This window comes from Triticum aestivum, chromosome 5D (genome assembly GCF_018294505.1).
Source record: "Triticum aestivum cultivar Chinese Spring chromosome 5D, IWGSC CS RefSeq v2.1, whole genome shotgun sequence".
NCBI lineage: Eukaryota > Viridiplantae > Streptophyta > Magnoliopsida > Poales > Poaceae > Triticum > Triticum aestivum.
The window spans coordinates 105,676,550-105,690,035 of record NC_057808.1 but is presented as its reverse complement, the minus strand read 5'-3'; the positions used below and the strand labels follow the sequence as shown (position 1 = coordinate 105,690,035).

General features: G+C 51.8%; 1 long non-coding RNA gene across 1 annotated transcript; it reads left to right on the top strand.

Moving 5' to 3' along the window:
* The first annotated feature begins 7,986 nt into the window (after nucleotides 1-7,986).
* Nucleotides 7,987-9,070, top strand: LOC123124441 (uncharacterized). Its single transcript, XR_006461083.1, has 2 exons — nucleotides 7,987-8,267; nucleotides 8,360-9,070. It is a non-coding gene; the product is annotated as an uncharacterized lncRNA (long non-coding RNA).
* Nucleotides 9,071-13,486: the final 4,416 nt, after the last annotated feature.

Genomic DNA, 13,486 nt, shown 5'->3' with positions numbered 1-13,486 from the left:
TCTAGGCCGCTAAGGCCGTATTCTTCGGCGGCCAAGACCTCGGTCCATTTGTCATTGAGCAGATCTTGGCTTGCTTGAAGCTGCAGCTGCTTTATTCTTAGATTCCTTGCTGTGGCCATTAGCCGGCGTTTAAAGTGCTCCTGCTCGAGAGGTTCCTCAGGCACGATGAATTCCTCGTTGCCGAGGCTCTCCTCTTCCTCGGAGAGTGGGAGATAATTACTATCCTCCGAGTCTCCGGATATGGCTTGTTCATCAGGGCTATCTTGCCCGCTTTCCTGGTCCTCCTGTTCGGATCTTGTCACAACAGGGCCTTTATTGTCCGGAGTATTGTCACCTCCGGTGCTAGTATTGTTTTCTCTTGAGTGACGTGACTGAGAGTGGCGCCGGGGGCGCAGGTGTTCGGTCTGTGTACCAGGAGGCTTATCCTCGACTAGATCCTCCTTGTCGTCGTCGAGATCGTCGTTGGGTGTGTCTACCATGCACACGTCATACCAGGAAGTGGTCGCCCCGCGTCTACCGGATAGTAAGCTCTGGCCTTGCCCCTCATCGTCGTCGATGTCTTCGGAGCAGAGGCCAGGTGTGTTGGTTGGGTCTTCGACGGTGGCTATGAAGTGGGTGGCGGGTGGGAAGCAAAATTCTCCATCATCCGCCGTAAGGTCGAACCGGACATAGTTTGCCGACGAGCCATCTGCCAGGGATAGGTTTTTTAGTGAGCTTAGTAGGTCGCCCATAGGCGAGTGCTGAAAGACATCTGCGGCGCTAAACCTGAATATCGATAAACGATCGAGTTCGGTATCCGCGAGCTCGCAGGGTTCGGAACTCGATATCGGAGACGAGTCCGGGGTTCCGTTGATGCAGGTATCGTATGAAGTGGGATCTGTGCGCGGCTCCAATGCCGTAGACTCGGTAGCCCCCGTGATGGGGTTGAGTCTCCCATCTTCGAATGTCTTGACCTGCTCCGGATCTAAGGCCGGAGTTGTTACAGGAGCTATCTCCTGGATGCGGCCCGATGACAGTTTTAAGCCATGTTCATCGGGGCGAAGGGGAGCGGTTTCCGCGGTCTCGAATCCATCGAAGATCAAGTCTCCACGGATGTCCACGACGTAGTTCAGGCTTCCAAATATGACCTGATGGCCAGGGGCGTAGCTATCGATCTGCTCCAGATGGCCAAGCGAGTTGGCCCGCAGTGCGAAGCCGCCGGATACGAAGATCTGTCCGGGGAGGAAGGTTTCTCCCTGGACCACGCCATTACTGACGATCGAAGGAGCCATCGAACCTTTCATCGACGGCACATCGGAACTCTCAATGAAAGCACCAATGTCGGTGTCAAAACCGGCGGATCTCGGGTAGGGGGTCCCGAACTGTGCGTCTAGGATCGATGGTAACAGGAGACGGGGGACACAATGTTTACCCAGGTTCGGGCCCTCTCTATGGAGGTAAAACCCTAGTTCCTGCTTGATTGATCTTGATGAATATGAGTGTTACAAGAGTTGATCTACCACGAGATCGTAATGGCTAAACCCTAGAAGTCTAGCCTATGAGTATATGGTAATGAATCTGTCCTATCCGGACTATGCTCTCCGGTTTATATAGACACCGGGGAGATCTAGGGTTACATGGAGTCGGTTACATAGGAGGAAATCTTCATAATCGGTCGCCTAGCTTGCCTTCCATGCCAAGTAGAGTCCAATCCGGACACGGGCATTGTCTTCGGCCTTCGTATCTTCACAGCCCATCAGTCCGGCCCAACAGATAACAGACCAGACGCCCGAGGACCCCTTAGTCCAGGACTCCCTCAGGAGGGCCCGATTAGGGTCGCCCACGTCTCCAGGCCTGGCGCCGCGCACTTGGAGACGCAGGACGGGGTCCCCATCCAGAACGCCTGGAACATCCAGCACCTCCGGAAGTTCTACCCATGAATCAAGGCCCGGCGCGTGTGAAGCAAGGCCCAGTGCCTGTGAAGGTCTCCGCTCGTGACACTCTCACATAATAATGAGTGGGGCTGTACACACCCCGGAGTCTCAGGAGTGCCGCCGTCGGGCCTCGGGGGCTCCCTCCCACGTCCTAGTGGCAGCACTTAGCTCCGCGCTAGTGAGAAGACTAGACTGGGTGCCGGACGCGGCTTTTTCATTTGCTTTCCGCAGTTGGCTTGCCCCTCTTTAATGAAAATTTGCTTTCTAGAGTTCTTTGACGGCTTGGTTCCATCTCCTTTTGCCTTCTTTTCTGCCCTCGGTTCCTCATTTTGACCCATACTCTCCCCTGCGTGCCTCGCGAGGGGGCTGGACAGGTCCTCGTGAGCATTTTTCCTGTTCTTCACGAGGCACCCGCGCTCGAGCTCGCAAGCTGGTGCACCTCTCTCAATCTGTGCCCCTCGGGTACCGTGATGCAAAGCGCTGGGTCGTGGCCGGCTGCACCTGCGACCGGGGATCGGAAGAATAAGAGTTTCCTAACGAATTTTTTCAGTTCTAGGCGCCTCCCAAGCCAAGGAGGCCTCGCCAGGTACTGGGAAATGCGCGCCTCACGAGGTGGAAACTACTTTGAGCACGTCAAGCTAAGTTATTCCTATGCGCCTACATAAAACGTCGATGCTGCAACATGACACAGGAACGATAAACATAGCATAGCAACTTGGAAATCATGGTTTGTTGCACGCCCCTGCGGGGCCCCATAATTGTCTCTCTCTTAATGTAGGAAGAAAAGGAAGAACGAAACAAAAGTGGCGCGTGCCCCCGCAGCAGTTCGCGAGGATGGGCTCATGGCGCTCTCCCGGGCTCAGCCAGACCCCTCCTCGCGCTTCACTGGGGCGCGGCAACGAGACGACCCGCTGCCGCCCTCAAAGCGGGCGCGGCGGCGTGGCGGCTGGTCGTAGTCGCCGCTGCTGGAGCTGTCGCCGGAAGAAGAGTCGCCGTAGCTGGGTGAGCCACGACCGTCGCCGAGGACAAGCCCGCCTTCGCCCTCGTCACGGCCGTCGCCGAGGCTGAGCACCTCACCGCCGTCGTTGTCCTCAGGGCAGCACCCCACGCGGCGACCATCTTCCCCGAACACCCTCACATAGAGGGTCGCGTTACCATCATACTTGAAGTGGAGGGTGCACCGCCAGCCCAGGCCGCGCGCGTGGGCAAACGTCTGCCCGCCAGGGGCCAGGGCTGCGTTGCCCGCGACGAAGACCTTGACCGCGACCCACGAAGCCTTGCTGCAGCAGCCGTCAGCCTGCAGCCAGAGCCCGCCTGGACCTGTGGCCCGCAGCTCGCCAGCGAAGGAGCGTGGGAGCTGAAGCGAGGTGCCGGCCGGGTTCTCCGACCACACGACGAACTCCGGCAGCACCTCTGCCGAGCGGAAACACGGCCAGGGAGGTCGCGCGACCATGGCGCGCCTCCCTCATTGACGGGTCTGCCACGACCTGGGCGATTCCCGCCACGCAAAGAGGCACCGCCGCGACCGCGAGGGGCCACGGCGGGGGTCGCGGTGTGCTTGCGGGGACAGCCGCGCCCCCTCTTGGGCGGCGGTGAGCCGGGCCCCTCCTGGCGGGCCTTCCCCTTCTCTGCGGCCGAGAACCTCTTCGCAGGCGCCACGAGTGTCGCTACCAGCAATGAAGCAAGGAAGAAGAAGCAAGCAGAGCAGGAAGAGAAGATCGACGGGGGCTCCGCCCCCTCCTCATTTATAGCGGGAGAAGGCCAACCAGTGATCCCCACGATCATAGGTAATGATGATTTTTCTCTGAATGCAGCAGGGACTCGTCAAGTCGGGCAGTTGTCGAGGCAGCGTGGGAAAGCGGAGACGCCCACGTCCAATCAATTGCCACGCGTCAAGCGGGGCCGAAGGCTGTTGGGGCCCGCGGCGCTCCGCACTTGCCCCTTGGCTTCGCCTCGAAGCCAAGTCCGAGCGCGCCTTGGGCCCGGGGGCTACTGTCGGCGTCCTCGGAATGGGGGTCCCCAGACTTGCCTGCCTGCGGCCCACGACGCGGCTCCACCCGCGGCCCTGTACGGTCCATCTTCACCAGCAAACACTCAAGACCCTCGCGAGGGGCCAAGCCTCGCGAGGCGGACGACACAAGACCTCCTCGGGGGCGGCCTCACCAGGCTGGCTCACGAGGGGCGGAGAGATCAAGGCTAGGGGCACCTCGCGAGGTTCCCCTGACGTAAGCCATGATGACCGGGGCCAGGCGGGCGCCAGCGTGCGCAGTGTCCTCGTTTCCTCTTTGGTGCTAAAGAGGCAAGTGCAGGCGAGGAGTCCCGAGGCATCAGTCAAAGGTTTCCATATCGGTGCAACGAGACCAAGACCAGCAGGACGGCAGGATGGAGGTCACCGTGGAGCCCAAGACGGTGTCACCACCAGAGCCTTTGGCAGGCGAAGACCACCTTTAGTCAGGATAACTTGTACTAGTTGTCTCCCTTCAAATTTGGTCGTTGTGGCATCCCTTCCCGCTCAATATTCGGGAAGAGGACCAGGGCCTCTATAAATAGGACTAGCCACCACCTTAGCAAGGACAGAGGATTCAGACCACCGGCCACCTCACAAGCTTGCCAAGCACAAGAGCACCTCTCCTCAGGAGGCTGTTCTTCCCTTGTAACTGTTCATCCTCAGCCCAAGAGGCAATCCACCGCACCACACTGGAGTAGGGTATTACACCATATCGGTGGCCCGAACCAGTATAAACCTTGTGTCTCTTGTTCTGTGAGTTGGACGCGTTGAGCTTTGAGATCGTAGTGAGGGCGTGAGCTAGGGGAGGAGAGATCTTCGTGCGCACCCCAGTGTTCGAACCTCAAGGGTTTTGCCGGAACCCGAAATCCGACAGTTAGCTTGGCATAATGATTGTTTAGTTTTACTGCTATTGCTTTCTTAATGACTTATACATGTTCCTCTGACTATGAGATTATGCAACTCCCGAATACCGGAGGAACACCTTGTGTGCTATCAAATGTCAGAACGTAACTGGGTGATTATAAAGATGCTCTACAGGTGTCTCCGAAGGTGTTTGTTGAGTTGGCATAGATCGAGATTAGGATTTGTCACTCCGTGTATCGGAGAGGTATCTCTGGGCCCTCTCGGTAATGCACATCACTATAAGCCTTGCAAGCAATGTGACTAATGAGTTAGTTGCGGGATGATGCATTACGGAACGAGTAAAGAGATTTGCCGGTAACGAGATTGAACTAGGTATGATGATACCAACGACCGAATCTCGGGCAAGTAACATACCGGTGACAAAGGGAACAACATATGTTGTCATGCGGTTTGACTGATAAAGATCTTCGTAGAATATGTAGGAGCCAATATGAGTATCCAGGTTCCACTATTGGTTATTGACCAGAGATGTGTCTCGGTCATGTCAACATAGTTCTCGAACCTGTAGGGTCCGCACGCTTAACGTTCGATGACAATATTATATTATATGAGTTATGTGATTTGGTGACTGAATGTTTTTTGGATTCCCTGATTAGATCACGGACATGACGAGGAGTCTCTAAATGGTCGAGAGGTAAAGATTGATATATAGGACGATAGTATTCGGACACCGGAAGTGTTCCGGGGGGTACCGGGTACATATCGGCCAAGAGGGGAAACGCACCAGCCACAAGGGGCTGGTGCGCCCCCCATATGGGCCGCACCAGAAGAGAAGGAAAGAGGGGAAGGGAGAAGGAAAGGGGGGATTCGGCCTCCCCCTTCCTTCCCACCTCCCTCCTCTTTCCTTCCCCCTCCGGTAAATAAGGAAGGGGGCGGCCTAGGAGGAACCCAAGTAGGATTCGGTCCTACTTGGGGCGCCTCCTGGCCTCTCCCCTCTCCCTCCCACCTATATATATGTGTGGGGGCGCCCCTAGCACACACCAGACAATTGCCTAGCCGTGTGCGGCGCCCCCCTCCACCGTTTACACCCTCGGTCATATTTTCGTAGTGTTTAGGTGAAGCCCTGCGAGGATCACTTCACCATCACCGTCACCACGCCGTCGTGCTGATGAAACTCATCTACTACCTCGACGTCTTGCAGGATCAAGAAGGCAAGGGACGTCACCGAGCTGAACGTGTGTAGAACGCGCGGGTGTTGTGCGTTCGGTACTTGATCTATTGAAGCGCGAAGAAGTTCGACTACATCAACCGCGTTAAACGCTTCCTCTTACAGTCTACGAGGGTACGTAGATACACTCTCCCCCTCGTTGCTATGCATCTCCATGGATAGATCATTGCGTGTGCGTAGAATTTTTTGTTTTCCATGCTACGTTCCCAACTCTCACATTCTCAACTTTTGAGGATATCTTGGTCAAAACTTGGTTAGTCACAACAATGGATCCAATATGCGGCACCGAGCAAAAGGGCAACAAGTATCGGGAGAAGATTTGGAAGGAATATGTGGAGCCGCATCCTATCGTCACCATCCGCAATGTGGCATCTCTCCAACATCGATGGATGATCATTCAAGGGGAAGTGAACAAGTTCGTCGGGTACTACGCACAAGTGCCCGGTCGCCCTCAAAGTGGGATGGGAGTGGCAACTCACATAAGATACTTCATCTTGTCATCATTTGCATATGCTTGTTTGTTTTGCATTATTATACTCATACATATATTTGTTTGCTAGACAACAGTGGCGGCCACTATGTATCACGAAATGGAGAAGAAGCCATTTGCTTTTAGCCATTGTTGGATCATATTGAATGGCCGACCAAAGTGGACACAACTTGTGGCCGATCTCAAGGCTGACAAGAAGAGGAATGATGGCCCAAGCTCCCACCAATCAATTGGGTTGGGCGATGAAGAGAACGATCTTGTCATGGAGAATGGATGAGCCACCGTGCCAAAGGATAACTAGCATGTCATGGGAAACAAGTGGGAGAAGGCAATGGCCTCCCCTGACATCGCGTCTACAAAAATGTCCTTCACATGGATGGGCATTTTTTGTCGAGGGGGGACAAGAAAGAGGAGATGTACAAGCTCATGTCGGATGCGCAAAAGGAGAGGATGTATTGGGACCGAAAGAGGGCGGAGAAGAAGCTGAAAATTGAGATGGAGAAGATCGAGTTGGAGAAGCAAGAGGTGGCGATCAAATGGGAGCTTGAGAAGGCTAAGACATTTGGAGAGATTGAGCTTGAGAAGGAGATGTTGCAGATCACATGGGACGTGGAGGATGCGCAGATCATGTTGGTGAACGAAACCCTCTTGGATGAGCATGCAAAGAAATGGCTTGCGGAGAAGAAGGGGATCAGCGGCCGTAGGGAGTACGAGGAGGCTAGGGCAGCAGCGAAGCATGCAACAAGGATGCAGGCGGAGCGTGGGCAGAGCAGGACGCAAGGATGGTCTTGAAGCAGGCGGCATGGATGGCGTCCGGCGAGTGATCCGGCCAGCCAGCAAGTGATCCATCACTCGGGCATTGATTTCAGTTTGGCATTGTCCGAATTATTGAACTTTTTTTTGCTTTGTTTTGAACCCTTGAATTGGGACAATTTGTATTGTATGATGAATGTGCATAGACTGCATGGATTTGAGGCTCCGCATTTGAAGTATGTGGATGTGCGGTAACCCATATGAGAGGCTGTCCTACGGTGTCCGTGGGTGCGCCCGGACGTGCCTAAGAGGCGTATAGGGGGCCGAATTTGCCAAGTCCAGCGGCTTTGGATGCTCTAATTCTAATGGGCCCTGATAAGTACCATATGTGTGACACGAACACATGGCAACTCCGAATGTCTTTTATGACAAGTTTAGTGACTTGATGATGATAACTATAGTTATTAAGTATGGCAACTTCTTTTTCGGATGATGAATTTTAGTTTTTTTAATTTGTTTTTTTATACCAACTTTAGTTGTAAATAACGTCAGGACCGAAACGCTTTGTGCACACGTGTGACACTTAGCATTTGGGCTAACAGAAGTGAATGCTATGATCAAAATTTCTGCCAGTAGCCATCACCAATTGGGCGATTGGTTCTGAGTCTCACTCGCTAGATGATGCTGCGCACTAATTGGGATTAAGGAGATACAAGAGAAGCTGCGAGTAGTCGGAACTCTACGGTTTAAACACCTTGCTCGCCATCCTAAAAAAAAACACCTTGCTCGCCTTGGGAGTTGGGATATCTTCGGGGAAGAAGATGTTTCGATCTGGGTGCTAAACACGTGTCATCTTATGAGTGGGGTCTCACGCGATTGTAAAAGACACCTGGTCTGGTAGGATTTATTTTCGGAGCCATACCAAACGACGTTTTGCCGGCCGCCACCGACGAGAGTCCGCCGTCGACCGATCTGCCTCCACCCCGCCTAAGAGGCTCAGAGTTCTCAGAGGTGGGCGTTTACAATTAATCTAGCAAGATGATAGATTGATTCTCCTATGCATTTTTAAGGCAATTACTTCTCCCTCGGCTTGTCTTTGACAGAGCTGGGCCAGATCTATCAATGGAAGGGGAATACTATGATTCCCTGGTCGCACGATTTGGCGAACAAGGATCCCTCATCGAAGGATTCGGGAGGGAAACCGAAGGTCCGGACGCATATCGGACACAGCTTCGTCAGCGGATGTCCCAGGATTTCCTGTTGAGGAACCTGGAAGAGCGGAGGCGAGCCGCCGACGATGTATGCAGTGACCCAGCCTCTAAAAAGGCCATGTTGGGTCTGCAGGTGCTGACCGTGGGAGAAGCAAGGGAACAGGACTGCGCCGTATGCCTCGAGGAATTCGTCGACGGCGGCAAGAAGCTCAGGATGATGCCCTGCTACCACTCCTTCCATCAGCGATGCATCTTCGACTGGCTTCGCCTTAACCGCATCTGCCCTGTCTGCCGCTTCGCGCTGGCCCCACAGTCAGACGACGACAGCAACAAGGATCTGGGACTGCCTGAGAAAGTCGAATAGCTCGACAGTTTGCCGGAAGTTGAATTGAAGTGTGCAGCCCTTGCAAGCCACGACTGTGCTAGCAGGTTGTATTCATCTTCTTTTCTGTTATGTTCTGTTTTTTATTGGATTATCGATCAAAAGCTTGTAGTTTGAACCAAAATTACTTTTTTCAGCTTGAAAACTTAGTAGATCTTCTCTCTGTTATGTACAATACGAGCAAAATTTCATCTTTATGCATCAAACCTTCATTTTCTCTATCAGACCTTCTACTGATGTTACTGCTGACCCGCTGTGCCTTGGCACAAATGCCAAATGCAACAAAGTAGTTAAGCAAACTATACGATATATAATTATCCCCAGAGCATGATCCTTATTTATGGCATGATAATATATATGACGTATTTCTTTGGCGACACATAAGCCATTTGCTTGAGCTACCCTAAGTTTTTTTTTTCTGTTCTGCTTGGACCCCGCCTGGTTGGCCTTCCTTTGTTTTGTTTTGGAATTATCAGAATAACCACGAGGTCTAGTGGGGGCAGTGACTGCCTACTACTATATCCATAACTGCATACTAGGAATACTTCTTAGGCTGGTCTGTATCTATACTATCTAAAAAGAACCAAGGTTCCTTTTTCCCGCGAAAGGACCACATTCTGCCCTCTCTTCGTCCGCCTCCCGGACAATCAGTTTCCTACCCCCCTCACCCACGCACGCATCTATTTTATCAATCGCCTTAAACAACCATGGCGAGGGGTCCAGGGACATTAAGTGGAATATTGGAACTGCCGATAGAACTGCCTGAACAAGTATCAAATGACCACTCAGCTGGAGAAAGCCAATGCCACCAAGGACCTAACCTGCTCCTAAGCTTGTCCATGAGACACTAGAAGTCTTCTTTGCGGAGTTTCTTCAGACTCAAGGGCAGCCCTAGATAGCTAATCGGCAGCTTTTCAACCTTACAACTAAAAGGATGTTACGGAAGGCTTCAATCTGATCTTCCTCACAGAATATAGAGGACAACAAGCTCTTGCTAAGGTTACATCGAAGTCTTGATGAACAACTGAAAATATTCAGCAGCAGTTTAGTTGCAGCAACTTCCTCACTTTTAGCCTTCAAAAATAGGATAACGTCATCAGCGTATATGGATATACGTTGGTTGATAGTGTCTATTGTTGAAGGGCTCCAAAATATCGCTTTGTTCAGCCTTATCAAAAAGTTTGCAAAGCGAATCCATGACAATAGTAAACAGCATGGGTGAGAGGGCGTCTCCCTGTCTTAAACCACACCATGATAGAAGCTAGTACCGGGGATGCCATTTAGAAGTATCCTGGTGGATGCCATCCTGAGAATCGTGGCAATCCAATCACACCAATTAGGTCCGAAGCCGATATTTTTAAGCAATTCAAGCAAGAACTGCCAGGTGACGGTGTCGAAGGCCTTTGCAATGTCTAATTTCAGCAGAATACTTTTGCATCTCCTTTTCTTTAGAAACTTGGCTGATTCTCGTACCATCTTGTAATTCACATGCAATGAACGACCTTTCAAAAATGTGCCTTGGTTTTCCCCCATGATCGAAGGTAGAACCAGAGCCAACCTTCTGGCAAGGACCTTCGAAATGATTTTCGCAAGGCTGTGAACGAGGCTGATCGGACGGGAATCGTTTGGTTCCGCAGCCCCAGATCGTTTAGGGAGCAAAATAAGGTGTGCCCCATTGATTTTGTCGAACCCCAAGGTGATGCGTGTATGAAGGCAGTTGAAGACAGCCATTAGGTCCTTCTTGATTACCTGCCAACACTTGCTGTAGAAAGTGATATTATACCCATCCGGCCCTGGTGCTTTCTCCTTTGGCATGTCCATGATCGCCTCCCTGACTTCCTCTTCGGTGAAAGGCAATTCCATCCTGCTCAAATCAGATTGATTTACACCCAAGAAATCAAGATCTAATGTTCCTTGTCCGGCTGTTGGGGTCCCAAATCTATCGATGAGAGGAAATGACCGATGACCCATCCGACCAAGAGCCAATGAAGTTCTTCCTTCTCCTGTGATTAGCTTGAATTTTGAAGTACGAAGTATTCGCATCTCCTTAACGAAGCCGAGTGATTCTGGACCTCTGTCTTGCCATGGCCCTCTCAGTCGTGCAAAGGCCGAGAAGCTTTTTCTTCAACTCTCTCCTAAGCCACCTCTCTCTGAAGGATAAAATTCTACCCTCTTCCGCTTGATCAAGTGATCAATAATGGTCTTGGCCCATACAATTTGTTCCTTCAAATCACCAAATTTCTTGGCGCTCCAACTTTGAAGGGCTTTGGTTGTATGTTTAAGTTTGGCACTGAAACACAGAATTGGGTTAGATATGGCTTCCCCATCTGGATTGTTCCAAGTCATCTCCACCGTCTCAAGAAATCCTTCTTTTTTAGTCCAATTTTTTTAGAACCTGAATCTTTTACATTCATAGGCTTTGACCATGGTGGAAAGGAGGAGAGGACAGTGATCTGAAAGAGCAGAAGACAGCCCCTTCAGAAAACATCCGGAGAAAAGATCAGGCCATTCAATCGATAGAAGAACTCTACCGATCTTGCTTAGGACGGCAAAATTGACAAATTTGACCTATAGATGAAATCAAATCACACAATGAACTGCCCGTGAAACTATTTCACGCGGCTGACCTTTTCGTGTGACGCCCGACACGAAGGCGCCACACTACACTATGCAACGCCTCACAGATAGGCTCTACACGCCTGGCCAGAGTCGCACCCGTGTGATTCAAAAATTACTAAGTCAGTGTGCAGTGCCTGAGATCTAGGCGCCACACTATACAGTGTAGCGCCTAGCTTCTAGGCGTTGCACCAGTGGTTGCTTCATTTTATAGTGCAACCACTAGTGCAGCGCCTGAGAGCTAGGCGCCACACTATACAGTGCAGCGCCTAGCTCTTAGGCTTTGCACAATGACTTAGTAATTTTTAGGCAGTCTGGGGTGCAACGCTGGCCAGGCGTGTAGCGCCTATCTGTGAGGCGTTGCACAGTGTAGTGTGGCGCCTTCGTGTCGGGCGTCACACAAAAAAATCAGCTGCGTGAAATAGTTTTATGAGGAGTTCATTCTGTGATTTGATTTCGTCCACAGGCCGCTTAGGACAGTGTTGTATCTATCATTTGACCATGTGAAAGAGCGACCATTGAGCAGGATGTCACTAGCTGCAGGTCATCGACCAACCGTCTGAACTTGCCCATCAAGCGTCTGTGGAGGTTCTGATTATTTTTGTCCTTCGCCTCAAGTATGTGATTAAAGTCTCCCATGATTGCCCAAGGACCTAGAGCAGTGGTATGAGTGTTTTTGAGCTCCTCCAGAAAACGAATTTTATCCCTCTCCTCCTGCGGGCCGTACACCGAAGTGATCCAGAAGGCGGAGGAGCCTCCGTATGACATCCTAACCGAGACAGAATTCACCAATGAAATCAGAATCTACGGTTACTTTCGAGGGGTTCCAAACAACTAGAATCCCCCCGCGTGTCCCATTAGCGGGCAGGAAGCGGTACTCATCAAACTTTGCTCCAAGAAATTGCCAAACCAAGTAAGGGGAGAAATTCTCAATTTTAGTTTCTGGTAAACAAACCACATCCGCTTGCGCGGCAACGACCGACTCTCTTACAGTAGAACGTCGTGCGCCTGCATTTAGGCCACGTACGTTCCAACAAACAATATTCAGATTAATACAATCCATGGAGAAACTCGACCGAACGACCAACAAAAACCTTACACTGTGACATCTCCCAAAGGAGCGGAAGGCAAATCACAAGCTTGTGCCACTTCTGGAACAATGATCTTGAACAGCTTGGCCACCTCACTGTTTTCCTCAAACGAAAGCTCTTTCTGAAACATGGCCTTGAGCTTGGCCATGGCTTCCTTCAAAAAATGGAGATCTTTTGTAGTGAGCTCAATCCTTTTTGTCATCACAACTTGAGCCCGCTGTTCTGCAGTGAGTCCGGCCAGGTGCTGCTTAGCAATGTGCGCGCTCTTCCTGCAGGACATGGTCTCGAGCATGGTAGGACGGCCCGGCCTCTCACTCTGGACGTTGGGTGGAGGGAGAATGGGCGGATCAATATCCTTAGAGCAATCCCAATGCGGCGACCCAAATGAACGCGTGCTTTATCTGTTTTTCATCTGTTTGGGTCAGCCAGGCATACGTGCACGTCCGCTTTTTCGTATGAGTCGGTTTGAACGCCCAACAAAAGGCGGACCCAAATTTACATGCGGAGACAAAAAAATAAAATAAACCACACGTGGCATAGATAACAAAAATGGAAACTTAATTAACAATAACTGGCCGGTCCACCGGCCAAAGTCCACTTTAACTTTATTAAACATTCATAAAAACAAAAACAAAAAGATGTCGCCTGCACGCAGCCCTAGATGTCGGCCTTGCCCTTGCCGTCGTCATCGCCGCCAGTGAGGTCAATGAAGATGGGAGGCGGCCCGGCCCAACCGAAGGCGGCTTGATAGGCCGCCAGGGCTGCCTACTCCGGTGTTTGTTGCGGCGGAGGCAATGCGGCAACGCGAGCGCGCTCCTCCTCTTCCTCCCGTCCCCCCTGCATGCGCTGCTCGGCGTCTGCACGCTCGCCCGCCAGCCAGAGCTGCCGCCAATGTTTGAGATACATGGTCTCCTGCGCCGGCGTGGCACC